Source organism: Neomonachus schauinslandi, chromosome 6 (genome assembly GCF_002201575.2).
Source record: "Neomonachus schauinslandi chromosome 6, ASM220157v2, whole genome shotgun sequence".
Classification (NCBI taxonomy): domain Eukaryota; kingdom Metazoa; phylum Chordata; class Mammalia; order Carnivora; family Phocidae; genus Neomonachus; species Neomonachus schauinslandi.
Genome location: NC_058408.1, coordinates 30085156 through 30091607, shown reverse-complemented (window position 1 = coordinate 30091607; position 6452 = coordinate 30085156). Strand labels below are relative to the sequence as shown.

The 6452-nt window shown below is 43.6% G+C and overlaps 1 pseudogene; it reads left to right on the top strand.

Moving 5' to 3' along the window:
* Window positions 1-702: 702 nt before the first annotated feature.
* Window positions 703-1941, top strand: LOC110573869 (annotated as a pseudogene).
* The last annotated feature ends 4511 nt before the right edge of the window (window positions 1942-6452 follow it).

The following is a 6452-nucleotide window of genomic DNA, read 5'->3' as shown; positions in this document are numbered from 1 at the left end:
CCAACAAATAATAATAATAATTTATACTGTGAACTCTGTGCCTTTATTGTCAAGCAGGGAAATAGATAATAAAACAAAAGAAATGACTCCTTCCTCCCACAGGCCACTGTGCGGGGTCTGACCCCCACAGCCAAGGTTGGTCCACCGCCATCCACACCCACAGGGTTGTTGGCACCCCTCCTGGTCCCAGGACAGGACTGGGAAAGAGCCACGAGACAACACAAGCTCGAGAGGTGGGCCCAGAACCTGCATCCAAGGCCCGAAGCAGAACCAGAGTTTCATCACCCTAAATGGTTTTGACCCAATGAAGCTGGATTCCCTTAAAGACAGATAGCCCATTGTGTGAACTATAGTTTATGGACAGCTTTATATTGGGTTCACAGTAGTATAATGCCACACACTCCTGTGCATTCCCCTAAATTCTTAGAGGACGGCTTTGCCTTTTGAATCAGAGAGTTGTAAGGTTCCATGAAGAATGGCCCTTGTGGTGCCAAGGTGGCTCACTTGGTTGAGAAATGGACTTTCCATTTCAGCTCAGGTCAGGATCTCTGGGTCCTCCCATCCCTTAGGCTCCAAGCTTGGTGAGGAGTATGCTGGAGATTCTCTCCCTCCCTCTCCCCCTCCAAACCTCCCCACTTCCTGCACTCTAAATAAATAAATAAATAATAAATAAAATCTTAAAAAAATAAAAAGAATGGCCTTATGGATAAGCACGAACTCAGGAGACAGTAACTGGACACAATTTGTGAAGGCATTCAGCCCCAGATCATGAATGGCCCCCTGCACCCTCGCCCTCTGGTGGCTCTACTCAGTGGCAGAGACCGGAGATGCCAGTTCTGAGGGACCTGGTCACTGTGGCCTTCTATGACGCATATGCCATACCATCACCCTTACCAGGGAGGACCTGGAGAAGTTCAAAGCCTGGAGAGAGATTGTGCGGATTGGCAGCAGCTACAACAACGTTGACATCAAGGCTGCTGGCAAGCTCGGGATCAGCCCGTGCAACATGCCTCAGCACCAGTAGAAGAGATGGCTTGACTCCAGCATCTGTCACATCCTCTACCTGTACCAGCAGAACACATGGTTGTACCAGGTGCTGCAGGGAGGCACAAGGGTCCAGAACGTTGAGCAGATTGACACCTGGCGAACGGCCCGCATCCATGGGGAGGCACTGGGCCTCATCCTCTTCTGTTGCACAGGGCAAGTGGTTGCTGTTGCAGCCACAGCCTTTGGATTCAGCATCATATTTTATGACCCCTACTTACAGGATGGGATAGAGTAATCCCTGGGTGTGCAGAGGGTCTATGCCCTGCAGGACTTAATGTATCAGAGTGACTGCGTCTCCTTGCACTGTAATCTCAATGAACACAACCACCACCTCATCAATGAGGCATGGAGCATTCCTGGTGATTGCGGTCCGAGGTGGGCTGGTGGATGACAAAGCCTTAGCCCAAGCCCTCAAGGATGGCAGGATACAAGGGACAGCCCTTGAAGGGCATGAATCACAGCCTTTCAGCTTTGCTCAGTGTCCCTTGAAAGATTTACCGAATCTCATTTGTATGCCCCACATAGCCTGGTATAGTGAGCAAGCCTCACTAGAGATGAGGGAGGCAGCTGCCACCAAGATCTGCTGGGCAATCACAGGTCGCATACCTGAAAGCTTAAGACACTGTGAACAAGGAATTCTTTGTCACAACAGCTCCCTAGTCAGTAATAGATCAGCAAGTGATTCATCCGGAGCTCAAGGGCACCACATACAGATACCTGCCAGGCATTGTGGGTGTGGCTCCCAGAGAACTCCTGGCGGCTATGGAAGGGATCATCCCTGGAGGTATCCTGGCAACTCACAACCTCCCTACAGTGGCACACCCTTCCCAAGCTCCCTCTCCCAACCAGCCTGCAAACCATGAAGACAATAGAGAGCACCTCAATGAGCAATAGCAGAGAATGAAAAATGGTAATCATTCAGATAAACCTGGGACCAAGAGACAGTGAAAAATAGATGAACTAAGAAAAGGAATTTGACCATCTTTTTAACTAATTCCAGACATATGCATCATTGATGTCGCAGGGTTAAAAGGGCTCGAAGCCTAGACGTGGGAAAGCTGAAGCTGTCTTCTGGTTACAGAAGCGCTAAAAGACTAGGACGTGATTTATTAATGACCAATGTCTGTTATGATGTGTTATGCTCTTCATATGTGCATCAAATCACAAAGAATAAATAGATCCTTTTCCTTTATCAGTCCTTTGGCAGAGCAGGTCCTGAATACCTTGCTCTAGAATGTTGCCTCAGGAGTTACAAATATCGAAACTAAAAATACTAAGAGGAAATCCCCATCCTATGACTCTACATGGTGGCTGGAGACCTCTTTTGCTAATAGGAAGATTAAATTACTACAAAATGGGGAGAAAATTGTTTGCCTGTGTTAGAAAACTGCCAGCATAGGATCGAAGACCATACAGGCTCCCGTACAGAAGTTTCTCTCCCATCTGAACTACATACAGCCAGCAAGTTGGTTGTGAATTCACTAATACCCTCAAATGATGTGAAGAAGAAGAAATGGAACAAATAATCCTAAAATTTGTATGGAACCAGAAAAGACCCCGAATAGCCAGAGGAATGTTGAAAAAGAAAAGCAAAGCTGGCAGCATCACAATTCCGGACTTCCAGCTCTATTACAAAACTGTCATCATCAAGACAGTATGGTACTGGCACTAAAACAGACACATAGATCAATGGAACAGAATAGAGAGCCCAGAAATGGACCCTCAACTCTATGGTCCACTAATCTTTGACAAAGCAGGAAAGAATGTCCAGTGGAAAAAAGACAGTCTCTTCAACAAATGGTGTTGGGAAAATTGGACAGCCACATGCAGAAGAATGAAACTGGACCATTTCCTTACACCACACACAAAAATAGACTCCAAGTGGTTGAAAGAACTAAATGTGAGACAGGAGTCCATCAAAATCCTAAAGGAGAACACAGGCAGCAACCTCTTCGACCTCAGCCGCAGCAACTTCTTCCTAGAAACATCGCGAAAGGCAAGGGAAGCAAGGGCAAAAATGAACTATTGGGACCTCATCAAGATAAAAAGCTTTTGCACAGAAAAAGAAACAGTCAACAAAACCAAAAGACAACCCACAGAACGGGAGAAGATATTTGCAAATGACATATCAGATAAAGGGCTAGTATCCAAAATCTATAAAGAACTTATCAAACACAACACCCAAAGAACAAAGAATCCAATCAAGAAATGGGCAGAAGACATGAGCAGACATTTTTCCAAAGAAGACATCCAAATGGCCAACAGACACGTGAAAAAGTGCTCAACATCGCTTGGCATCAGGGAAATCCAAATCAAAACCTCAATGAGATATCACCTCACACCAGTCAGAATGGCTAAAATTAAAAAGTCAGGAAACGACAGATGTTGGTGGGGATGTGGAGAAAGGGGTACCCTCCTACACTGTTGGTGGGAATGCAAGCTGGTGCAGCCACTCTGGAAAACAGTATGGAGGTTCTTCAAAAAGTTGAAAATAGAGCTACCCTACGACCCAGCAATTGCACTACTGGGTATTTACCCCAAAGATACAAATGTAGGGATCCGAAGGGGTACGTGCACCCTGATGTTTATAGCAGCAATGTCCACAATAGCCAAACTGTGGAAAGAGCCAAGATGTCCATCGACAGATGAATGGATAAAGAAGATTTGGTATATATATATATATATATATATATATATATATATATATATACAATGGAATATTATGCAGCCATCAAAAGGAATGAGATCTTGCCATTTGCAACGACATGGATGGAACTGGAGGGTATTATGCTGAGCGAAATAAGTCAATCAAAGAAAGGTATGTATCATATGACCTCACTGATATGAGGAATTCTTAATCTCAGGAAACAAACTGAGGGTTGTTGGAGTGGTGGGGGGGTGGGAGGGATGGGGTGGCTGGGTGATAGACGCTGGGGAGGGTATGTGCTATGGTGAGTGCTGTAAAGTGTGCAAGACTGCTGAATCACAGATCTGTACCTCTGAAACAAATAATACATTATATGTTAAAAAGAAAAGAAGCAGGGTGCCTGGGTGGCTCAGTTGGTTAAGCGACTGCCTTCAGCTCAGGTCATGATCCCGGAGTCCCGGGATCGAGTCCCACATCGGGCTCCCTGCTTGGCGGGGAGTCTTCTTCTCCCTCTAACCCTACCCCCTCTTGCACTCTCTCTCTCACTCTCTCTCTCTCTAATAAATAAATTTTAAAAATCTTAAAAGAAAAAAAAGAAAAGAAAAGAAGCAGAAGAAGATAGCAGGAGGCGAAGAATGAAGGGGGGGAAATCGGAGGGGGAGATGAACCATAAGAGACTATGGACTCTGAAGAACAAACTGAGGGTTCTAGAGGGGAGGGGGGTGGGAGGATGGGTTAGCCTGGTGTTGGGTATTAAAGAGGGCACGTTCTGCATGGAGCACTGGGTGTTATATGCAAACAATGAATCACGGAACACTACATCAAAAACTAATGATATAATGTATGGTGATTAACATAACATAATAAAAAAAAAGGATACATGTTCCCCTATATGTACAGCAGCATTATTTACAATAGCCAAATTATGGAAGCAGCCCAAGTGTCCACTGACAGAAGAATGGATAAAGTGGATAAAGAATGAGAGATAGAGAGAGAATATACATATATATATTTAATGGAATATTATTCATCAAAAGTGAAATCTTGCCATTTACAATGACAGAGATGGAGCTAGAAAGCATTATGCTGAGTGAAATAGGCCAGTCATAGAAAGACAAATACCACATGATTTCACTCAAATGTGGAATTTAAGAAACAAAACAAATGAGCAAAGAGGAAAAAAATAAGAGAGACAGAGAACAAAGCAAGAAATGGACTCTTAACTATAGAGAACAAACCGATGGTTACCAGAGGGTAGGTAGGATGGGGGGATGGGTTAAATAGGTGATGGGGATTAAGGAGTACACTTGTGATGAGGATCAGGTAAAGTATGAATTGTTGAATCATCATATTGCACACCTGAAACTAATATGACACTGCATGTTAACTGAAATTAAAATAAAAATTTTTTAAAAAGTGTAAGTCTTCAATTAAATGCACAAAATAAAGAATACTTGAAAAATACTCTTAATTTGACCAATATATATGACCACATATAACATCAGAAGGATCTCACACAACAGGACACAGCTACAGTCACAGTGTTATCTCTCTCTCATAACTTCAGAATATTATTGATAATGCTAGGCTTAGAATTCCTTCTCAAAAGAATTCTTTGGGGTACTTGGGTGGCTCAGTCATTTAATTGTCCAACTCTTGATTTTGGCTCAAGTCATGATCTCCAGGTTGTGAGATCAAGCACCACCCCTCCCAACCTCACCCCCCCACCGGCCCTGGTCAGGATCTGCACTAGGCATGGAGCCTGCTTAAGATTCTCTCTCACCCTCGCCCTCTGCAACCCCCATTAGTTCATGCACTCTCTCACTCTCAAAAAAAAAAAAAAAAGAATTCAAGTAGAAAGTACTGTATAATGCAAGTTTGTTCCATCTTTCAAATATTTATAATTTAGGACAGAGAAGTTTTAAAATTAGGGTAAAGCATTTACCTATACAAATTATATTTCTATTTTGTCTTCTAAAACCATAGATTTTTCTTATTTTCAGAAGGGTGTGTGTGTGTGTTTGTATGTGTGTGTGTTTGAAACTATAATTACCTTCAAAACAAATGGACAAACCAAACCAAACAGAAACAGATTTGCAGATACAGGAGACATACTGTTGGTTACAAGAGGGAAAGGGTTTGGGGGGTGGGCACCATAACTTAAGAGTATTAAGAGATACTAGCTTCCCATTATAAGAAATGAGTCATGGGGATATAATATACAGCATAGGGAATATAGTCAATAATATTAAAATAAGTTTGGTGACAAATGGCAACTAGTCTTATTGTGGGGATCATCTCATAATGTATAAAAATATCAAGTCAGCTCTTCACTGAGCTCTCCAGGCTATACTGTCTCTGTTTCTGTCTGAGCTGTTAAAAACTGCAGGCTCCCTGGTTTTGTGCCCCACAGCAACACTCCCAGCAGTGGAACCCAGGGCCAGGCACTTCTCTGACCTTTGCACTTCTAAAACCACGAGCCGCCCCTGGGTCCTGTCTGGGGGATGCACTAAAGTCCTTCCCCACTGCTACCAGTTTTCCAGTCTGTGCCTGGTCCCCAGCGCAGGATGCTTTTGTGATCCCCTGTTATATCACCTTCCCAGCACCAGCTTATGGTGGCTCCCTCCCTCTTCTGTTTATCTTCCAATAGCTTCTGCACAGCAAAGGAAACAGTCAACAAACCAAAGAGGCAACCCACAGAATGGGAGAAGATATTTGCAAATGACACTACAGATAAAGGGCTGATATCCAAGATCTA